Here is a 7893-nt window from a genome sequence, read left to right as displayed (position 1 = left end):
TCAGATTTCCAAAAGGCCTTTGACAAGGTGCCACACAGGAGGCTGACAAATAATAATGCAGCCCATGGTGTTAGAGGCAAGGTACTGGCATAGATAGAGGGTTGGCTAAATGGCAGAAGGCAGAGAGTAGGGATAAAGGTGTATTTTTCAGAATGGTAGTCAGTGACTAGTGGAGTTCCACAAGGGTCAGTATTGGGACCACAACTATTCACGTTACACATTAATGATGTGGATGAAGGAACTGAGGGCATTATTGCTATGTTTGCAGATGACACAAAGGGAGATGAAGAACAGGTAATGTTGAGGAAGCAGGGAGTCTGCATTATGACTTGGACAGGAGAGTGGGCAAAGATGTGGTCGATGGAATACATTGTATGAGGTTATGCACTTTGGTCGGAAGAATGTAGGAGTGGACTAATTTCTAAATAGAGAAAACTTAAGAAATCTGAACCATAAAACAACTTGTGAGTCCTAGTTTAGGATTGTCCTAAGGTTAACATGCAGATTCAGTTGGTAATTAGTAAGTGAAATGCAATATTAGCATTCATTTCAAGAGGGCTAGAATACATGAGCAGAGATGTATTCCTGAGGATGTATAAGGCTCTGGTCAGACCACATTGGGAATATTATGAGCGGTTTTGGGTCCCATATCTAAGGAAGAATGTGCTGGCTTCGGAGGGACTTCAGGGGAGGTTTACAAGAATAAATAAGGGCTTGTCATATGAGGTGCAGTTCAGGACTCAGTGTCTGTACTTGATGGAGTTTCAAAGGATGAGGAAAGGATTTGTTTGAAACTTACAGAATACTAGGAGGCTCTGGAGATGTGGAAAGATGTTTCCACTAGTAGGAGTGACTAGGACCTGAGAGCACAGCCTCAGAGTGAAGGGACAACCCTTTAGAACTGAGATGAGGAGGAATTTCTTCGGCCAAATGGTGATGACTCTATGGAACTCATTGCCGCAGAGGTCTATGGGGACCAAGTCATTGAATGCATTTAAGACAGGGATAGATAGTGAAATAACTTCATGGAGGCTGGTATGCCTACACCAAGTCACCCTTTACTTATACACGCATGGTACATGGACTCTGACCAGTTAGCTCAGAACCAGTCCCTAGAGTGAAGAGAATTTCTGAGATTCCTGTTTATATCTATCAGCCAGAACTCACTGATTGGTCCAGGTTAACAGTCCCAATTGGGGAACTAATACTCAGTGAGACCCACCTGGCCAACCTTGTTCCAGTCACGACAGATAGGTTCTTAATTGGTCAGGGGATCAAGATTTATAGGGAGAAAGCAGGAGAATGAGGTTGAGAAACATATCAGCCAGGATCGAATGGCAGAGCAAACTCTATGGGCTGAATGGACTGATTCTGCTCCTATATCTCATGGTCTAATAAGGATAGAATATAGTTCACATTTCAACAAGTATACAGAAAGTAAAATTTGTATTTTGATTTGTACATGCAATTATAGAAGAAGCTGGAATATTATGACAAACTTTAAAAGGTAGCAAAAAAAATTATCTCTAAAATGAAGTTACTTTAGTATGTTGTTAGTAAGAAAAGGTACTCCAAATTGTAAAATACATTTCTCAGGGTGACAGTGTATATCCAGCAATATTTATAACTGCATACACTGGTAAACAGTCTTGTTCAGACCATTGAGTATAGGACTTGAGATGTCATATTAAGGTTGTACAGGATGTTGGTGAGGCCTCTTCCGGAGTACTGTGTCCAGTTCTGGTCATCCTGTTATGTTTGTAAGCTAGAGAGGGTTCAGAAAAGATTTACCAGGATGTTGCCAGTGACTGGAGGGTTTGAGTTATAAGGAAAGACTGGATAGGCTGGGACTTTTTTCACTGGAGCACAGGAGGCTGAGGGGTGACCTTATAGAAGTTTATAAAATCATGATGGATATAGATAAGGTGAATGGCAGGTGTCTTTTCCCTAGCATTGGGGATTTCAAGACTAGCAGGCATATTTTTAAGGTGAGAGGAGAAAGATTTAAAAAAGACATGAGGGGCAACTTTTTTACACAGGGAGTGTTCACACGTGGAATGAATTTCCAGAGGAAATGGTGGATGCGAGTACAGTTACAACATTTAAAAGACATTTGGAAGGGTACATGAATGAGAAATATTTGGAGGGATATGGGCCAAGCGCAGGCAGGTGAGACTAGTTTAGTTTGGGATTGTGGTCGGCATGGACTGGTTAGACCAAAGGGTTTGTTTTTACAGTGAGTCTACCATGTTAAAAAAGTTGAGGATCATGTCAAATCAGGGATTCTGTGTTGATTCCGTTCACGAAGACAGAAAAAATACACTCTATGGAAAAGAAAATTAGCAATAACAATGTGGATTTATGTGTTTAACTGCTTGTGTGTAGATGCCAGAAGTTGCTGTCAATTTTAAACAGTAATGAGGTTTCCAGTAACAACAATTTTATTGCCATTCCAACCACAAAATCTGGACTGATATATAACTTAACCTGATATATTAAGGCTTATTAAGGTTCAGAGGAAGAGGAAGTGATTCAGCAATAATTAATTTTTGGTACAATAACACTTATTAATGAATACAGAAATACCACAAATACAATAACACTGAATTCAACATATATTATGTTGTAAAGAAACCTCCCATTTGGGCAATGCACAATTTCAAAAGCCATGGCTTTCAGATCATTCAGAGGAATTTCAAGGATATGTTATGAAACACTGACAGAATGTTTATGAAATATGTCAACAAAAGTCTTTTGAGTTCTGAATCATAACTGTCAGAGAGACAAGTGGTGGCATGTTCCCCATACATGAAATTTTCATCTGCCTTTGCCTTAGACGTTGCCATTTTCCCAGTGAGTATTCTTAGCACTTGTTAAGCTCTTACAGCAAAATAAACTTTTAACCTCATTTTGCAGCATGAATAAAAGAGGAAATTAGGAGCATATGGTGTGGAATCGCATTCATAATGCATACAGCTCAAAATTACTGTCTTAATTGTTGAGTTTGTTCATGAATTGTTACTTCAAGAGTGATAAAGATGGGCATTTCAGTGAACCTTGGTCAACATTTTGCATGACTATTTTGAAGTAGGAATGGTAGCTGTACAACTTCCTCAATTTTTGCAAGGACCATTTGTCAAATACATGCAGAATAATGGAAGCATAACAAGCGTATTATACTGCCAAATGCAAACAATGGGCTGGGGAAGCACCAAGAAGGATGTGTCTAACTGACCCAAGCTTAGACTATGAGCTGGTCTCTGATGGCATTCTTGTATGGAATGGGAGACCAGCTAATGGACTGTGATTTTTTTACTGAAAGAGCCATTCAATGGCCAGAAGGTGGGCTCACTGTACACTGAAGGTTGGCCGATGGGGTCATGGAGCTACAGGGTCAGTAGGAGGCCCTCCAAAACACTCATCAGCAAAGTGAGAGAGAGGACATGCCTCCACAATTGAAGTACCCTCCCTGCATTATTTTTTAACTTTGTGTTTTAATGAATGGCCTCAGCAGCTGAACAAATATAGCACATGGTCTGCTGCAGCAGTTAAAACCAAGTATGCGGGGGCACTCTCTAGGCTGGCTCACTGATTTACTACTGTGAGGCTACCTCTAAGCATTTACCCCGTTCTCTGATATCTCCAGAAAGTTGTTCTCCAATAACTGGTCTTAACAGGCCTTCAATGAGGTAAATTGAATACCAGCTGCTAAACCAGCACACTAGCGAGCAACACAAACTGGCCAGAATGCTTCAACAGCAACATGAATCATTATGTCCCTTTGTTAGGGTTTAAGTGAGCTGGACCAGCTTTATAACAACTGCGGCTACCACAGCAGATCAGGGGCTGGGATTTTTGGAGTGAATAACCCATCCCCTGACTCCTTGATGCCTGTTCACTACATACAAGGCACAAGTCAAAAGTGTGATGGAAAATTCTCCACTTGCCTGAATGAGTGCAGCTCCAATATCAGGCAAGAGGTTTGACACCATCCAGGACAAAACAGCCCATTTGATCGGCACCCCATCTAGCACCTCTAACATTCATTCCCTCCACCACAAACACACATCCAACAGCAGTTCACAAAATGCATGGCAACAACTATCCAAAGCTCCTGAAAGAGCTCTTCCAAACACACAACATCCACCACTGAGGACAGCAGCACATACATAGGAATGGCACCACCTGCAAGATCCCCTCTAAGACACATCATCCTAACTTTCCTGTTGTGGCATTAAAATCCTGAAACTTCCTTCTTTACAACTCAATGGTGTACCAATACCACAAGGACTGTGACAAACTGAACTGAATTGCCTGATGAGGCCACAAAAACCATTCATAGAATCCCTCCAGTGTGGGAAGTAGGCCATTAGGCCCATTGAGTCCATACCAACCTTCCAAAGAGCATCCCAATCAGATCCATCCCATAACCCTGCATTTCCAAAGCTAATGCACCTAACCTACACATCCCAGGACACTATGGGCAATTTGCCATGGCCAATCCACCTAATCCACACATTTTTGGACTGTGGGAGGAAACTGGACCACCTGGCAGAAACCCACGCAGATACGGGGAGAATGTGCAAATCTATACAGACAGTTGGCCAAGGGTGGAATCGAATCCATGTCCCTGGTGCTGTGAGGCAGCAGTGCCACTACAGTGCCACAGAGCAAGAAATTCAGCAGCCTCAAGCTGAAATGGGGTTTGGGACAGAGTCGGACAGTGATGAGTCAGTACCAGGATTGGAGGAACAGGATACAACACAGTGAGTGGCACAGCAAGCTCAGATTGAACTGCAGCTCAGATAGATGAAGGACCAATCAACCAATCACAAAACAGCAGAAGTGAAAAGAAGGCACGGAAAGCAATTTCAATTCCAGGGCTTCACCAGGTTACTGCAGTAACAAGAAAGTCTCAAAACATTTTGTTTGTCATCACAAACCATAAGTCTACAAGAACCCTGCATCAAGATAACTATAATGTTTTTGGAGAAGTGAGATTTAAGATTTCTTTCAGCGAGTTCAATTAGCTGCAGCAGAGAAATTCAAGGTTCAGAGAGAACCTGTTAACAATATCCAAGCAACCACACAGACTCCAACTGTACAGGAGGAAAGTGAAGAGGAGGAGGTTGATGAGATTTGTGTGGAGGTTCAAAACATAGCATTAGCTATGTCCCAAGCCAAAGTGTCTAGGACTAAGGCTGTACGAGCACTGAAAAATAACAACAATAATATTGCAAATGCTATCATGAAGTTGAAGATGTAAGTGTCAGAAAATGCAGGCGTGGGCAACAGTCCCTATTTGGTGCAGCTTTAGTACATTTGTACTATTTATATCGTTTAACCTCAAATAAAAAAGTGTGGCTTGGAAATAGTTTTTTTTTAGAAAAAGCAGCTCACCACCACTTTCTCAAATTAGGGATAGGGTACAAATGTTGGCCCCAGGCAGTGAAGCCCATATCCCATGAAAGTGTAATTAAAAGCTATGTGGAATAAAAAAAAAACTCATGACTCTGTCAAAGTAAGTAACTTTGTGTAGAACAGGATCACTCAAACTAGACAACTTCCAACTTAAAAAATATAAAGCAAAATCTAATGGGACATAAAATGGCCTGGCAATCTGATTCTGTCCAATATTCACTGAGCAGGTTGAACTGAAATTGCAACACAATCTATTGTAAACATTGCTTTGCTTTGGAGCTGTAAATTTAATAAAGTATAAATGAGTTGAGCTGGTTTCAACCAGTTTTCAGTTGGCTTGTGTTGCAGATATGAAATTAATAATTATTTGGCATCTGTTGATAGATCATTTACAAAGACTATGAAGACAACTGGTATGGAACATGGAATTTGCCATTGGCAACATTTTAAGGCTGATATAAACTACATTGTTGAAGTGTGAGAGAAATTGCTCTATCCGTGTCTTAGGGTATGAGACTGGCCAAAGTATTCAGAGAGAAAACTGACAATTTAACACTATGCAGGGAACTGTTGTGCAAACGTACTTTCTGTCTCACAGTCTCTGATGATTCACATTTCTCTGGGTTCAATTACTTAGTAGCTGTGCAAGGAATGTTGATGTCACATGTACCAGCCACCCATCGCTTTAAGGAGTACATTTTGTGTATCTGACACATTATTACAGTGCAGGGGTTACTCTGAGACCAATCTAAGATGATGTTGAATAATACCATTTATTCGGATACAGCTTGCTATACAACTTAATAGCTCCCTCTGTGGATATTCTGAAAGCTCATTGCTTGTAAACTTTTCTCAAAAGCTAGAAGAAGATGAGAAATTTTGGAATATATAAAAACAATGTCTGTCAGGTTGTACAAAGACAACCAGCATTTAATAGGCAGACCTATTTCTGTGCTATATATTCTTTGTAATTTGATGTAGTAGTTCTTGGAGGAACTATAAGACTCATTAACTGCCTGCAGTAGAGATTAATATAGCTTCTCCTCTACTGGGTTTCATCATCTGTTTTATTCCTGAAAAGTTTACAAAGAGAATGCTTTATTTCTATAGACCCTCACCCAAAATATTCCTGTATCTTCTTTTTATGATTTCATCATTTTCAACAGTCTCTATTTATTTTTATTTTGATTAGCTACATATAATTATGTGGAAATTAGATAAAGAAACAGGTCATAACCCAGCATTTTTTATACTAGCATTTATGCTCCACACAAGCCTCTTCCTATTAATGTAACACCATCTGCAAAATCCTTCTATCACTTTCTTCCTTGGTCTTACCTAGCTTCCTCTTAAAGATAAATCAAAGTATACACTTCAACTACTCCTTGTGTTACAGAGTTCCACACTCCAAATAAGTCACTGAGAGAAGGTTCCTCTTGAACTCTTCACTGGATTGCATTTTATCTGGGTGGCATCAAGTGTGAACTGGACTTGTTACATCAAGTCAATTTTAACCAAAGAAAAGTGATGGTACTGCCCAAGTAAAGCAAGAATCTGAGCAAAGACCAAATTGGAATAGCAGCCAAAACTAAAAGTCAATGGGTGAGTGAAGGGTCTGATGCAGTCAGTAGTGGTAATGTTGGTAAGGAGAACCGAGAAGTTCAGTAAGTGGAAGTGCAGTAAACATTCAAGTAACAGTTTTGCTTAGGTCAACTGCAGTCTCTGAGATTAATTGATGCTTCTTACAAAGCATACATACTGATGAGGCTATTGACGTGTTTTAAAATAATTGTATAGTGCATAATACTTTATTCTGCTTGTGTTATAGTAATGTAATCCGACCTAATGTTAATGTCAGCAATGAAATGTGTGAAACAATAGCAGCAATAATATTTCTTAGCAGGGCAATACAAGTGCACAGGTTTTCCTGTAAAAATTGCTTTCCCTTATTGAAGCACGTATTTAACTGAACTGGATCCACAGTCTAAATATAATATTGTAAAAAATGATAACTTTGCTTTGGACATATATAATGTCAAAAATTTCAAAACAGGTTGTTCTTCAGTTGAAATTGCCTGTTTCTTTCCTTGTTGGTAGAGAAAGATGTCCTCTGTGCATTTGGGATAGCAGAGTCACAATGTGTTGATAAAGAATGGGTATTAATTTGCTCCATATGTTGTAGGGGAGGGAGGGTCTGTGAGTATTGCTGGGAAAAATGGGAAAATAGAGAAAGTTTCAACAGAACTTTTAGCAATTTTCTTGACGAGCCTTAAATGGTGACATCAGAATCTTGCTATTGAACGGCAAATACCTTACTTCCATGAATGTGCATCTCAATAAAGTCACAAACTTGCTTTATTAGTAGTCTATTTCTAATTCTCCCCTCCTTCCCCAAGAAACAAGATGGTACATATTCCTGACATATAAATCATAGCTGCAGCTGACTGAATAGTTGTCCTGGCTATCATCCAG

At 39.8% G+C, this 7893-nt stretch overlaps 1 pseudogene; it reads left to right on the top strand.

The window, feature by feature from the left end:
* Nucleotides 1-258: 258 nt before the first annotated feature.
* On the top strand, nt 259-5266 carry LOC109912955 (annotated as a pseudogene).
* The last annotated feature ends 2627 nt before the right edge of the window (nt 5267-7893 follow it).

The sequence above is a fragment of the Rhincodon typus genome, chromosome 20 (genome assembly GCF_021869965.1).
Source record: "Rhincodon typus isolate 14 chromosome 20, sRhiTyp1.1, whole genome shotgun sequence".
In the NCBI taxonomy this organism is placed as follows: Eukaryota; Metazoa; Chordata; class Chondrichthyes; order Orectolobiformes; family Rhincodontidae; genus Rhincodon; species Rhincodon typus.
The sequence above is the reverse complement of the archived record's forward strand: the minus strand, read 5'-3'. Positions and strand labels throughout refer to the sequence as shown.